We start from the raw sequence: 15,186 nt of genomic DNA, 5'->3' as shown, positions 1-15,186 counted from the left end.
CAGTTTAGCTGAGCTGACTCGTGATCCGTTTTTAGGGCTGATGAGAGATTTTTCCAGGATTTTCCTTTAGGGGTAGGTATTTTTATGGAGCAACAACCCCTTGTCTGATCCGTAATTGTGTGTCCTGGGTGGTAACACTCTGAGAGCAAGCCTCTTCTATGCTGGAGCTCATGCCTGCTTCCCAGGTGTCCCCAGCATCATGTAGCAAAACTTGAGGTGTTTCTAGTTATATAACAGTCCGAAGTGAGTCTCAAAATGAAGTATAAATGCAGCAAACCTGGCTTCGAGCAGTTTCAGATGCTGCTCAGATGGCCATGAAATACATGGGAATTCTAAAGAAGTGAATGTTAATAGCCATTCTCTTATCAGAAATATGGTATAGCCAAGGGCTTGTGGGCAGATGCAAATTTTTGCCATTTTGTTGGTTTTTTTTCTGGTATTGCATACAGATCTCTTTGGCACCAAGGTAGTGCTGGAAGACAGCTCCTGAGAAAAATAGGCAGCTTTGCCATGTAATGCATAGCTTGAAGCTCAGAACAGTGATTATCTACATTAATGGTTTTGCTGCTGTTAATACAAGTGTCATTTCTCTGCAATAGTAAGTACCAGAAAGAAGTTTGCAACTGTTGAAAAATGTTGCTTGAATGTGTACAACTGGTGCTGTTTGGTTTTGGGACTTCTTCAGGACTGATAACATTTATTTAATGACTGGTCCCATTAAAATTGCCATATTGATTCATTTGCCAGGAAAATAAATTGGTGGATATTTCATATCATACAATTGTATTGATCTTCTAGAACCTGGTGGGATGAAGGCTTTCATCACTGGACAGCACATTAACACTTTAATTGATATATTCTGAAAGCTAATTAGAGGCCAGCTGGATTCCTTGTGGGAATAATATTTATTTTTGATGTTGACAGAGTGCTCCAAAGCACAAGTCATATGGTGTGATTTAACAGTGATTAAAACTTGACTACCGACATAGACAACTTGAGGAAACTGCCAAGCAGCTGAGACCAGAAAGAGTGAAGACCTAGATATGTATAATCACTTTGTACTCTGTCACATATACACCCATCTCTGTCTATCCATCAGTCAGTGGCATATCTGGACAAAGATTGCAGCACTTTAATTATTCACTGTCAGTCACCCTCTAACCAGCACAGACATGCGTGCATGCATGTGCCATGTGCAGTCTTGTCTAGAAACTTATTGCAGAAGGGGTTATTAAATCCTACAGCTAAGTACAGGTGAATCAGGAAACTTAAACTCTTCCAGTCATAGTATCTTACAGTGTAGCTTCTCTGACATGATCATGTTTCTCACCTTATAAAATAAAACATCAATTTTTTCCCATAACTCATATGTACCATCTCCTGTGCATATGCTTTGCACTGCTCACAGGGGAGAAAAAGAGAGAATGACAAAGGGACCCTGTTGCCACAAAAACTCTCCAATGAGCACACAGAGTGCCTGGGATGATTAGCTCAGGTGTAGCCATCTGTATATTATCAGATGGATCCCACCACTAATTTTGTGCTGTCTGATCTTTTATATATCTGCCTCTCAATTTGCTATGAAGAATTGTCTTTCCAGATTTCCTCTGGTGATTTGAATGACTCTGGCAAAGAATTCCCTGTATTTCAGTTTCTTATGTTTGAGTTTTTATTATATTTCTCTAGAGAGGAAGTGGTCATGATGACAAGGTTAAAAGATTTCTTTGAAAATTGCAGGAAAGCTTTACCCACAGCATGTCCGTTCTCTGGCAAAGAGCAAAGGTGAGCAGCCCTGCCTTCTTCTTGTGTGTTTCTGCGAGGTCTGCTCTCAGTGTCTCATCCACAGACCAAACCATTTTCTTTTTATTACTATTGAAGGCTGTGACTGTTTTTCAATTTTCTTTCATTTGTGTCAGGTATGAGCTCTATCTGTTTTTCTGTAATTGATTCCTGTTCTCATTTCTCTCCTCCTGCCTTTGTGCTCTGCAGTGCTTTATCAATGTTTGCAGCCATTGGAGCTCTGCCTGTGCATCAGCTGCCTCTGCCCAGATGCCAGCACCTTCCTGCAGCATCCTGGCCACTGCCCGTGCTTCCTCTGCTCCCATGTGACCCACTTGTGCTGCGAACCACACTGGCGTTTGCTGGGATTTTGTCATTTCATTTTATGGCATCGTGCCTTGCCTCTGTGCTGCAGGCAAATGGCATGTGTGTGCTTAGGGCAGATTGAAGTGTTTGCAAGTGTCTCTGAGACAGGATGAGTTCCTCAGTTTCCAGTCAGTTTATCTGCAGCTTATTTGTAGCAGGTAACTGCAGTTCCCCAGGGTTCTCTATTTCTTACTGCTCTGGTAAGGTCACTCCCTGGTGCCGAGCAGGCACAAAAGAAATTGCTTGCTGGCTCCTGCAAGCTTGGTTACCTTCTTAGGAGTTGAGCTTATCTTCATTTCAGTGTTGTTTCTGCTGTAGCCCTCTTAATTTTGGCTGTGCCTCCAGGAGCTACTGTTAGAGAGGGAATCTGAAAGAGCAGCATTGTCCTGCAGGGGACATCACTGACCACTGGCATTGGTCCCCTGCCTGGCAGGGAGCTCCAGCATCCCCTCAAGACATTGCTTCTTACTTTCTGCTAATACTTAACCTCTTCTCCCTCTCATATGTAATCTCATCACCCTTGACAATTGAGCAGCTGCAAGACAAGAGAGAATTTCCTCAACATTTAAAGAAAGGTTTTCTGTTTCTGCCCAACTGCAAAAAACCACCAAGAAAAGATTTTGGTTCTGCTAGTCTGGGTAAGGAATTTGTTTGTGAAACTAAATTAGTTTTCTCCTTAAATACTCTCTTTTGATAAATCTTCATGAAGCCAATATTATCAACCCTTTCCCAGTGATTTCCCATTTTATCATGAGCACAGACTTATAGCAAGTGACCTCCAGCTTTGATAAGTTCCTGGTTTGAGTAACCTGTGGATTTTCCTCCTTTTCAGTCTGGAGATGATCATGCTTCTTAGCCCCAGCACAGGGGTGACAGCACTCAGTGCCTTTCCAAAGTCCTCTGAGACCTGGGGCTCCTCTTACACCTGTAGTTCCTGAGCTGGAGTATGTTACCAGTGGCATTCCCAAATGGCTCCATCCTGCTTGGACAACAGGACTTGCAGGAAGCCTCTGCTAGAGGAGGCCCTGGAGATGAACAGGATCCCCTAGCCAGTTCTGGCAAGGTATCCTTCGGTGCTATGGGGCTCTGGCCCTGGAGGAAGGGCAGGTGAGACAAAATCATGCCTCCATCTCCTTTGCTGGAAATGGCTTGAGGAATTTCTGCATCTCCAGAACTCCTGGGCATCACCAGGCGCAGTACCCAGGGGCTGTGCATCTGCTCACAGAAGTGTAAAGCTTAATGGATCGGATGTCTACGGCTACCAATGAGCCACAGATACACCGAGCCTGGTGTAAAGCAAACATGTTTGTGAAACCCTGTTTGCAGTGAACGATGGGGCAGACAGGTGACACCAGAATAAATCCTGTGACGCCTGCAGGTTTGGTGATGTGATTGCAAGCCTGCTTCATGCTCTCCAGGCTGGCTTCATGCACTAGGTAATGGGATACCATCAACCTGAAATGGCTGTTAGAAGTATCACAGAAGAGCCAGACTTAAATTCTTCACCTTGCAACAGGTAAAACAGATTATAAAGTAACTGTGCTTAGTAAAGCTGTTATCTGCAAGCTGCCTTTCTGTGAATGACAGTGGAGTTTCAATGTGCTGCTCTCCACCTCACCTGGGCTGTGGTTTAATGGCAAATGAGCTACAGTGAGGTGACTTAGAAAGCGTGAGCCTTGCTGGACCATAGGAGCATGCAGGTACATACATGTTGTCGTTCTGGTGAGAGGTAGGAGCTAAAATCCTTTCTGGATCTGGGCCTGCCTCCTTCACCAGGATGAGTGGAAGTGTTTCTCATATCTGATAAAGGCCTGGGATATGCCATCTTCATTAGGATAAGATATCACCCTTGATAATTCCATTTACTAGCTGTGCTCAAGGCATGAGAGTGATGGACAGGATCGCAAGCTCTTTCCATTTGGTCTCTGCAGTGCTGTGAGTTGGAGGAGGTAGAAGGGGTTTGGAGGAGCAGTTGCAGGTACACACTTCATTGGGAAATGATTTTTTTTCCCTTTGAAATGGCATGTTGAGCCCCTACCTATCTTCTGTAAGGAGAGAGAGGGAAGCATGTTCACTCATTTCTTTCTTACCTCCTTGAGGCTTTCCAGGAGAAATGGTGCTGGGGCAGGTTTGTAAGTAGAACTGCCAAGACACATAACAGTTTCTCAGTCCTGTGGAAAGAAAACAAAGCAAAATCAAACATCATATCAGACCAGTACGACCAGGATAGGAGGATGTAAAGCTGTCACAGGACATCTGCTGCGGGGCAGTGTGAACGGTTTTTGCAGGGCCCCCCACCTGACCTGGTGACCTGCCTTGTCCTGGGTTTGTGAGGTTGTGGCTGGAATTCCTGCACCATGTGTGCCCATGTGCTGTGCAGGACATGCCCAGGGGTCACTGTACCTGCAGCGCATCGGATCTGCTGCATGCCTGAGGGCTGGGGGTCCATGCAGGCAGGTGCACCAGGGCTACCATACAACCCTGAAAACTCAACTTAGCTGGCCTCAGAGACATCTGGAGAACATCATCTTGCTGTAGAACGTTCACTTACTGCTTTAGTAGGTAACATCATGGCGTTTTTCCCCTCCAGACCATGGAGAGTCTCACTACCATCCTGGTGACACAACAACTGACTGTGCTAGTTCTCCATTGAAAATATTTCTACCACAGACAATTTATCTTTTTTTCTTTTCTTTTTTTTTCCTTTTCTTTTTTTTTCCTTTTTTTAATAATGTTTCCTATACATCACTTTGGGACTTAAGGCTCTGGAGAGGGAAAGACTTTTATTTTGCGAGAATACAAAATGTCTAAAAAATGAAGGATCTGCTGCTCCTGACAGAGGTTTGGAAATGGTTACATGGTTCTGTGATGCAGAACGTAGTTGTTTTGATGCAACATCATAGTTTTTCCTGTTTTCTCCCTCACACTGATTATTTTTACACATATTTAACTGAATTTGAAAGTAGCATTTTGGGGGGTTTACTATCAGGAAAGGACCCAGAGTCAGTGATAATGATGTTGGTATTGATTACTAGTTGCCAGTGCTCTTTAGACAACAGACACCATGACTACTCTGGCATATTCTTAATTAACAGTGGTTGATTAATTAGAACATTTTAAACCCCATAATATCATTGGTATGGTTTTGTTCAGAGAAAGAGAACAGTTAAGGCAATTCAATTATAATTTGGATTTAAAAATACCTTGCACATTTTTAATGTTCTGTTTGAATAAGAACAATAAATATGTATTCCTATGAACATCCATTTTCTTGCCCAGGGTATAAATATCAAATTTGAAATCTTGGAGTGAGCAATATGGTTTCCCTTGGACAGAATGTCTCAGTTTAAGTGTTGTATAACTCATACTCTGCTCCTGGTGTGGTGGCATAGAAACTGTTCCTTGTATATAGCTTTATATAACTGCTGTATATAACCTGCTATAGCTTAACTGCAGCAATTTAAAAGCAATGACAATTTATTCCCAAGTGTGGTCCCTGATCAAAGTTGGAGTCTCCATTTTAGGTGTTAAATATTTATTCAAAGTGCAGATCATACATTTCTGGTACTGTGCAGGGAATTTATAATAAAGCACCATTCCTCATTGAAGACCAAAATGTCTTCTACTCCAGCTGTTTCCTTTTTTTTTTTTTTAAACCAAGGTAATTGAAAATAAAATAGAATTAGACCAGTCCTTTCGCCTGGCGAAACTTTAGCTAGCTCTCACTTCTATTGCATAAGGGTGCAGACCCAGCAGCTGTAGGGTGCTGGGTGTGTGCCTCCTCCCCATGCTGGGTCTCTTGATGCCTCTCCTGGGGTTATGTGTCATTGCTTGATAGTGCTGTGGGTTTGGTCATTTCTCGTGGTCATGATAGTGCTCTCTGCCTGCTTTGTCTAGTGACAGTACCTTGATGCCCTAGCCAAGGACAAATATTCCTTTGTGTGCCAGACAGAAACTGGACAAGAAGTGACCAGTACAGAGGACTGCAAACACCATGGGCAAAGTAAGCAGACACCTTCCCTACCCAGTGTAAAAATGAGAGTGAAGAATGAGAGATAGGCACCCCCAATGGGAAACTTCAGCCAGTCTGAGATACCTGTCCAAAATATGAATCTAGAGGTGTCTCACTCTCCATTTGCTACAAGTACAGCAAGGACAAACAGGTGACTAAATTTAGATAGCTGAAGTTAGCTGAGCTGAATCAGTCTGAGTGAGTGTCAAGGACGCACAGGATGGCTCTGCAAAGGTGCAAAGAATAATGCAGGACTTTTAGCTTTGGATTTGTAGTTCAACATTCACATGGAGGAAGATTGCCATTTGCTGATATACCCATGGTACTTTCTACAGTGCTGACCCAGTGTTCTGGCTCAGGTGAAAGTTTTGCCTTCTGGCAAAACTGGGAACAGTGTCTATGGCTAGAGAAAATTATTGGATTTGGCAGACGGAGTCCATTTTTATAGTCCATAATTTTCTTTCTTCTAAGAGTCTTATTCTTTATAATTTCAGCACAATAATACTGAAATATATTGTTTGCTTCATGTGCACACAGCGACTATTTCCCAAAAGAGCTTCTTGATTTACCTTTTCTTTCTTCTTACACACATGACTTTGAGGTCAATAAATGATCAATTAGCTAGGTGTTGACAAATCAAAGAACTGGCAAGTCTTGTTCCATATGCATGTGAAAAAATCACAGAACAATTTAGGTTAAAAGGGGCCTCTGGAGGTCATCTAGACCCATCCCCTTCTTGAAGTGGTTCCAGTTAGATTAGGTTGCTCAATCTAGTTGAGTTTCAAACATCTCCAAGGATGGAGATTGCACAGCCTCACTGGGCAACCTGTTCCAGGAATGGCAGCAGGCAGAAGCATGCATATAGAGAGGTGAGAAATACCTTGTAATAACAGGACAGGACCAGTGGTGCACTGGGCAGTGACCTCAGCACTCCAGGATAATAGTCACCATAAATATTTTGCAGATCTTGTTCCTAGTGACACAGAACACTCAATTTCATCCAGGAGTGTTTCCACATGCTATTGAACTAACAAGAAGCTATGGCAATTTTTGAGCTTTAGGCAGCCTTATTTAGAAGTGAATTTCAAATATTTAACCACTGCGTAGTCTTTACTAAATTGAGGTCTCAAGTTTGCGCAACTGAGGGTGAGGGTCATACTCTGTATCTGATGAAATTAACGCCAGCTCTGACTCCAGGGATCAAACCCTGAGTGACTCTGTAGGAGCAATTTATTATCACAGGAGTGAAACATCATCTTCTTTCTTGCGTAGCAGAGGTTAGGACAGAAACTCATTGACCTTCTCCGGGAGGAGAACTGGGGCACATTGAGATTCTGATCATTGTCATGTTGTTGGAAATTGATGGTAAATCCTTTGAAATTACATTGGAGCAGAGAAGCAATAAGCAACCTGAGAATGAAGCCCATAATCTCTCTGTCCCCATATTGTACATGTTTTCCTTGTAGCCTTATTTAAGAACAAAATCTTAATTTGTCTGAGAAAACCAAAAGTGGCTGCTGTAGTTAATTTATCTGGGGACACACTGATGCTGATGAGCTGGAGGAGAATGTTATCTCTGTCCTTTTACAAGGAGACAGATAACACTGTGATGTATGCAACAGTCAAACTGTGGCACGTAGGTTAAGAACGAGATGGCTTTTTGATTCCTGCAAAGCACAGTGAAGGGCAACTCTCTGAGGATAACTGGGGATTGGGAGCAAAGGGAATTGAAGGTTACATGTACTTTCATCCGCATGTTCCCACTGCATCTGCTTGCGACATTAACCACCACTCTGCATTTTCAGAGCAGAGCTGCCATGACCAGATACACATCCTGGTTAATGTAAATGGTCGACGGGATGACTGTAGTTTACTTAACGATTTCATCCTATAGCTGACTTTACGCACAAGGACTTAACAGATTTCTTTCCCCACTTTTGGGACACAGTGGTGCCCAAGTTTTTAGAGCGTTACTGCAATGGTGTAAATGTGACCTGTTCTGATGAGCTGCCCAAAGGAGATGGATGAGGCAGAGTTTACTTGGTTTCCCTTATAGAAGCAGGAGAAAAGACTCCAGGGATGTTCAGTTTTGTCTTGTCAGCTTCTGTTTGCCCTGCTAGGATCTTTTTGTTTTGTGTTGGTGCTCTGCCCTGCTGTCCTTTGAGCATTAAGAGAGTAGAAGGGTGCAAGGTTATAAGCATATTGCACTAAAAAAGTACTTTAGACAATGGGGCTTAATATAGCTCTTTACTGTGTTGGTGGTTAAACAGAAGTAATCAGGCATTTAAGAAAAATAGTGTCAAAGACTATTTCAGAAGAGATACTGTCGGAGCAGTATTCTCCTCAGGTGGTAGGAGCCTCTTGTTGAGAAAAGCCCTGCTCCAGCAAGCCAGGGAAAGATCAGCAAGTACCTGACTGCCTGAGCATTGCTTCTGATTCTCCTGTAGACCTCTACATCCCGGGTTACCACCAACTGTTGTGGCCCTAGGCTGGGTTTGAGTGGTCCCCTCTGTAGTTAGCACTGAATGAACCTGGACTTCTCTGGTGGTAGATGTGGAATTGTGCCCCTGAGGCTAGTCTTCTCTGAGCACAATCTGAGGGCCAGTGCTAGGGTGAAATGTAGAAAGGCTGCAATGTCAGTGTGGCACCTCTTGTTGGGTTAATTAAGCATCTGGATGAAAATGTCCGAAGTGTCTCAGTGACCTGGGCAAATAGCTGTCTGCCACAGCTATCTCAAAAATTACCTTTGTAAATGGGACTCAAGAGCCTTAGCTAGAGGGATATGTTTGAAAGTGATATTCTTCAAATCTCATGAGTGAGAAATCAATACAATAGGACCATTTGTAGAGTTGGAAGGAAACATAAGCCAAATACAGAGTAGTCGCAGTTCTCTCTCTGGTCCCAGTTTACCTTCTGTTCCCTGTCCAGGCTGTCTAAGCTGTGCATGCTTAAAGATTAATGTTGGGTTTTACTTATTTGTTTGATGAGGACCTTGCTCAGAGGCACATGCTCTTGGTCTGAGGTTTCCAGGTGCTAAGGTAGTAAGGATCCCTCTTCAACTTTTGGTCATCAACTCACACTCTAATTTTTCTACATAAGCACCAAAAGAGGTGGTAGTGGTGTCTCTTATTCTTTGGTTTCTATAGAGAGGAAACTTGTTCATTTAATTGGATTTACTATATCCCTAAGACTGTGCACATGGAAGAGAAGACACTTGTTTGAGAAAAGGCCCAGCAATTAAATCCCCCACATTGCACCCTCTGCTCCAGATAAAATGAAGTTAGCCTGCTGGGAAGCATAAAACAGCAAATGCATAACTACACAGTTAATTACAGCTAATGCCCAGAGAAATGGTTAACCCTTGGTAGTGCACAATCAGCCACTGGCTTCCTTGCTTATTTTGCTCCTGATGGAAAAAGAAAGAAGTAGCAAAAATATTCTTCTCTAACCTGTGGTCCAGTATTTGCTCTTACTCTATGCATTGGATAGCATATTGCATCATATCAAGAGAGCAATGGATTGTGACTGGACTTGACACACTCTAGGTTTCAATAGAAAATAATCCTGCAAAGTCCACTTTGTTCTTGCCTTATTAGCTGTCAGAAGAAAATAAATTCTCACAAAATGCCTTTTTTCCCTTTCTCAATTATTTTAGAACACCTCAACACTAAGCCAAGTCACATCTCAAACAGTCTGTCTGGAGCACACAAACTCCAGGAAAGGAATTGCCCCAGAAGATATCCTCCTTACGACCAGAAGTCCAGCAGAGGAGGGCAGCAAATTCTGCATGTACTAAAAAACAGGTTGAAGAGTAGAGCTGCAGAAATATTTAAAGTCTATTGTACTGCAACGTCTCCTTATCTATTAGTGCAACTTGAATGTAGCCTGTCAGCTTGCTTTAGCTCTGCAGTGAATCTTTTTATCGTTCTAAAATCTGTAAATAATGAAGGCTATCTATTAGGAAAGTACCAAAGGTCTTTTTTAACCCACTTCATAAAGGAGTCCTGCAGGCTACCATTTGGAAAGAGTCTGGGCTGCTGTAATTTGTTTGAGCCCTAATGTGATAAAATTAGGAGCTATGAGATGTGAATCTTGAGTTCAATCTCAATGTTGGCACAAATCAGACAATGAAAGTATCTGTCTGATGAGGCAGTTAAACAAGGAGGGATGACTCAAAATATCCCTTTCATTTCAATAGCACCTGTGAGATTAGGGACCCTTTGAAGACTGTGTCAAACTGTCTTTTACTTTAATACACCTCCATTTAATTGAAATCCTACGAAAGAGGATGAAGGCAGTTGTAACCTGAGGAGTCTCGAGTGTGTTCCAGTGTTGCACTGAGACTTTAAAATGGTTGAGGAATTTGGAGTGACAGACTAGTCCTCCAAGCAACTGGTTTTTATACCCAGTCTTTCTGCTTTCTAAGTCCTGCTGCATATCTCCTGTCTGGTGTGATGTGTTTTGTGTGTTGGCAAATCCTCTAAGTCAGACATAAGAGTGAAGTGAAGCTCAGGGTCTTATCCTGAAGTGCTGGGCGGGGGTGCAAGATAAACTCACTCCCAATTTCTCCTACTCCACCCTTTTGGTGAAATCAGATGTGCTTCTGTGATTACCTTTACCAGAGCCCTCAGTCGGTGTGGGAGGATACAGGCATGCCTTCTCCTGCCTCCTGCAGGCTGTGCTCTCTGTTTCTGCTGTGGCTGCAGGGACCAAGCACTCTGCTCGAACGTCCCCTGTACCTCTGGTGCTGCAGGGAAGCTGCCTGGTACGTCAAATACGAATATAAAGGGAGATCATCCCCAGCTGACTGTCAGCCACAATGCTTAACACTCTGAGCACTCAAACCGGCAGTACAAATCCTGCTGCCCCTCGGTAAGGGTGATATGCTGGTAGCAGGCAAAGCAAAGGCAGAAAGTGCTTTTCAAAAGAGATCCCCAGGTTCCTTATAAATGTGTCTCTCATTATTCCTCTATGTTACATGGAGTTATTTGTCCTGTTTTGGATATGGAATGAATTGCTCGTATTCTCCTGCCTTATACCTTGCATTCTAAACGTCTTGTTCTAGCTGCTTTAGGCTTCCAATAGTTTCTAGCAGGCTGAACAAATAAAATGAGTAAAAAATGCCATAAAATCCCAAACAAATTTTTCAACCAGTTCCATTATGTTGTTGTGCTTGGCTGGGATATATTACTGTGTTGGGTTATATTATTGTGCTAGTATATTGTGCTCTTTGAACAGGGTTGAGTCAGTGCTACTTCGTGGCAGAGTTTTGCACAGGATTGGCAGAGGCTGGTGTGCCAGGGCAGGGGCAATTCTATCGTCCAGTTTGAGTCTGACATTACTGAATTTTCTGGCAGTACAACCACCATATTCTAGGAAGATCTAGAGAACATCTGCAGCTCTTGAGCAAGGCCTGCAGTGGACTCAGCTGTAGACACTTGACTGTAGCTGAATTGAATAAACTAGATCAGGCAGGGTGAAGAGAAAACAGAGATCACCTCTGAATGCAAGCGAACAAACAGAGCATGAAATCTCTCAGAAACAGAGATCCTCAGAGGATTAGCAGAAAAATAAACTTAAAGAAGTTGGGAGATTCACAGTCAATGCAAGAGTGCATTTTGTCCCAGTTAGGTCCTAAATAAACTCGCAAATGTTGGAATGATGCTATGTGAACTGAATTTAGAATTTGTCTAATGAGTTTTTTGCCCAGTGAAGTTCTTTTTTTAAACCACAAGGTTCCTATAGGAGGTGGGATTCTGCTGATTTTTTCCCTTCAGACATTTAGGAATCCCTACAAGGTACAAAAATGTATTCACAGTTTTTGTATTGATTATTGATCAATACTTTGTTTCTATAAATGCAAACATCCATGATTTCTGTATATGTTATAGCAACTACCACAGCTTTGCAGTGAGAGCAATTGTTTACACTTCCTTAGAAATAACCAGTTGGCATGTATTTTAATATGTGTTTAATTATTGCAGAGTGTCTAAGGATAGAAAGAAGAAAGATGCTAAAGTAATCTACAGACAAAAATAGTTAAGGATTTGTTACCACATTTTTACTAGAACGCATGAGATTAAATGAATGAATAAACTTGAATTAATAACTTCACAAACTCAGCTTAAATTAATTAGTCAAACCAGTATTTTCACTTCCTGTTTTGATCTAGATACTGTATCGCTTACTCCACAGAGTATCTTTGTAAAGTTACCTGGAATTTTATCAAAGTTAGGATATATGAGGTGAAGTTCATTGTCTGTTATTTATTTATAAAGAAACAAAACTGTGCTTGTCCCCTAATAGTGCAAATAAATAAATAAACAAACAGTATCAACCTATTCCCTGTCCTTGAAAGCACATACTGTAATCTAGACATGTGAAGAGGGATGAGAGCACTACACATCATGGAAAAAAGACAAAAAAAGACAAGTCTTATAGTGACAAGTAGGTATGGCTCTGTAGTTCTGTTATGTATATAAACTTTCATAGGCTTAAGTTCTTGAGGTGATGTAGAAGGAAGTGGGTTTTGAGAAGGCATGTGGCTAAGGAGAGATTATTAAGACTTTTTATCTTCTGATTCTTCCAATATCACTTGGTATTTTGACTGGAATGCAGATCTATTTGAAGATGCCTTTACTGAAGAATCAGCTTTCTGATTATCTGTGTTAGCCAGAAAGTCCTATAACCATGCATTTCTTGTTTGTCTAGTGGGTCTTTGAGGCTCTAAACATTAATGCATTAGATCCATGCATGGCTGCAGTGTGCCTTGGGGCACTTCCTGCATAGGTAAGTCCTGTCTGCTTCTGCCCAGCCAGCATGGACACGGTTAATCCTATGCGAGATGGATAACAAGGTAATATTTCATTTTTCCAAAATTTTGATATAAGACAGCAACTGATGAAAACTAGGGTGGCAACGACTGGCTTGCTGTGGCCTATGTGATTAGTGAGCCATTTACAGCTATGCTAATTAATGTGGGGAAAAAATAGTTGTTGAGACATCTGGGCAGGAGGAGAGAGAGGGGGCAGCCTACACCATATGCAACATTGTGTAGCAGCTAAAGCCCAGGGTGGGGACCCCTGGTGGCCTAGTGGTTAGGATGCGGCGCTCTCACCGCCGTGGCCCGGGGTTCGATTCCCGGTCAGGGATATTCCCCCGGGCAGATGGAGCTTGTCAGCCCTGTAAGGCCATCCATCTAAGAGAAGGACACTCTAAACAAACCTACGTCCTGAGGACCTCACTGCCATTGTCCAAGCTCGCTTGGCCCCGGCAGATGAACCTTAGGATTAAAGGGTGGACTCAGTTCAGCGCATGCTGTGTCTCACCTAAAAAATCCATTGCGCAGGCTTGAAAGGTAAAAGACCTTTCCTAAAATCTTCGTTCACGAAGACTGGCCATAAAACAGCCCAGGGTATGAACCACAAAATGTAGGAGCCAAGCCGTCCTCTGCAGACCTGCACATTGACAGGTCAGAGTGACTGGTCTCTGTGCTCTAGTTTCTTGGTGTTGGACTGGTCCACATCAGTCCCATGGGGCTGATTCTCTCAGGTGTGGTGTGTGCGATCTGTGAAGCAGGAATCACTGTCCAAAAAAGGACTTGTGCACCATGATGTGGAGTGTTCTGTGGATTTAGTTGCTATGTCTTGGCAGTTGACTCCAGAGTCCCAGATAAGAGTCCTGGGGAAGCTGGAAGAATGGACGGGCAGCAGCAGGAGGCAGCATGCTGAACAAGCAGTAGCTTTGCCACTTAACAAATGTCCCTTCAGATGAGGATGTGTTTTAAACTGTTGCTTTCTGCGGGACTCATATCTTTTCTCAGAGCTAAGGGAAGCACATTCATCAGTCTGGATTTACAGTTGGTAGCATTTCCTGAAGGCTAGTGCTGTGAAAAAAAAAGGAGCAGGGATCAATTTTTTACTTTATTTTACAATCCAGTGGGTAGGATGAGAGAGATGCTCTTTCTGTCATGCTGAAGACCAAGGCCAAACTTTTTCTTGCATGATGAAATTCAATCTATTTATCTTCATCATCAGTAAGGGATTTTTGCCTTGTGCATGACAAAATTCACGGGATGAGAGAGCATGCAAGCGAATGCCAGTAACACTCATGTTTTCACTTGAAAGATTTGGGTTCCAATCTTGGCCATGTGAACAATTTATACATTAATGTAATGGCTGCTTGACATAAACCACCCTGAATATGTCCCTCTCAGCAAGCCTGGCAGCTGGGCCCTTGTAGATAAGGCTTTTCCACTGGGAGATAGGGAATAGATTTGAATTAGGTTTAATTAAATTTTACTTCCCCTTGTTTGGAATAGCTTTACAGATGGAAAAAGGATAGCGATATTTTCTATTTAAAAATCCTTATGCAATTAAATATTATGGATGAAGTTTCATGTTTCTGTATTATGGCACTTATCCAGTGTATTGTTAAAGGATGTGCATTCACACAGAGCAGCAAGGACGGTGGGGGCAGCCCACCAGAACATAGCAGTTTATGTGCTATAGCAGCCACTGAACAGGGAGCTGGCATGGATTTTAATAGTTTTATTTTTTCTGGTGTAGCATGTTTTTTTATTACATTTCTAACATAGGTAGGTTCACCATGGAAGCTACAATTGTGATTCATTTTGTTTTGCAACCACCTAAATAGATAGCTAAATTCCTTCTTTGAAGTTTTCGGTATAAAAGTTACAACGTTTTCTTTTTTTCTCACCCTGATAAGGAAACACTTTTCAAGTCCTTTGAAACCATCTCTGTAGTTGGATTTTTAAAAATAAATGTTTCTGCTTAGAAGAAGAATCATACAATATATCAAGCACAATTAAAGTATGTGAGTTTAAAGAGAAGCATGATTTCTTTAAAAAATAGGGGAACCCAGTCAATCATTCTTTTGATAGTATTGTTTATGTTGATTAGCACTGTGCTCTACTCCATATGTGTTGCCACCATAATTAATTCTGTGGCTCTGTTCAGAAGATGACACTCTTTCACCCCACTGAGAACTGGGGACGTTTTTTCACCAAG

Source organism: Neopelma chrysocephalum, unplaced genomic scaffold, assembly GCF_003984885.1.
Source record: "Neopelma chrysocephalum unplaced genomic scaffold, ASM398488v2 Primary Assembly neopelma1_43, whole genome shotgun sequence".
Classification (NCBI taxonomy): Eukaryota; Metazoa; Chordata; class Aves; order Passeriformes; family Pipridae; genus Neopelma; species Neopelma chrysocephalum.
Note: the sequence above shows the minus strand (reverse complement) of the source record.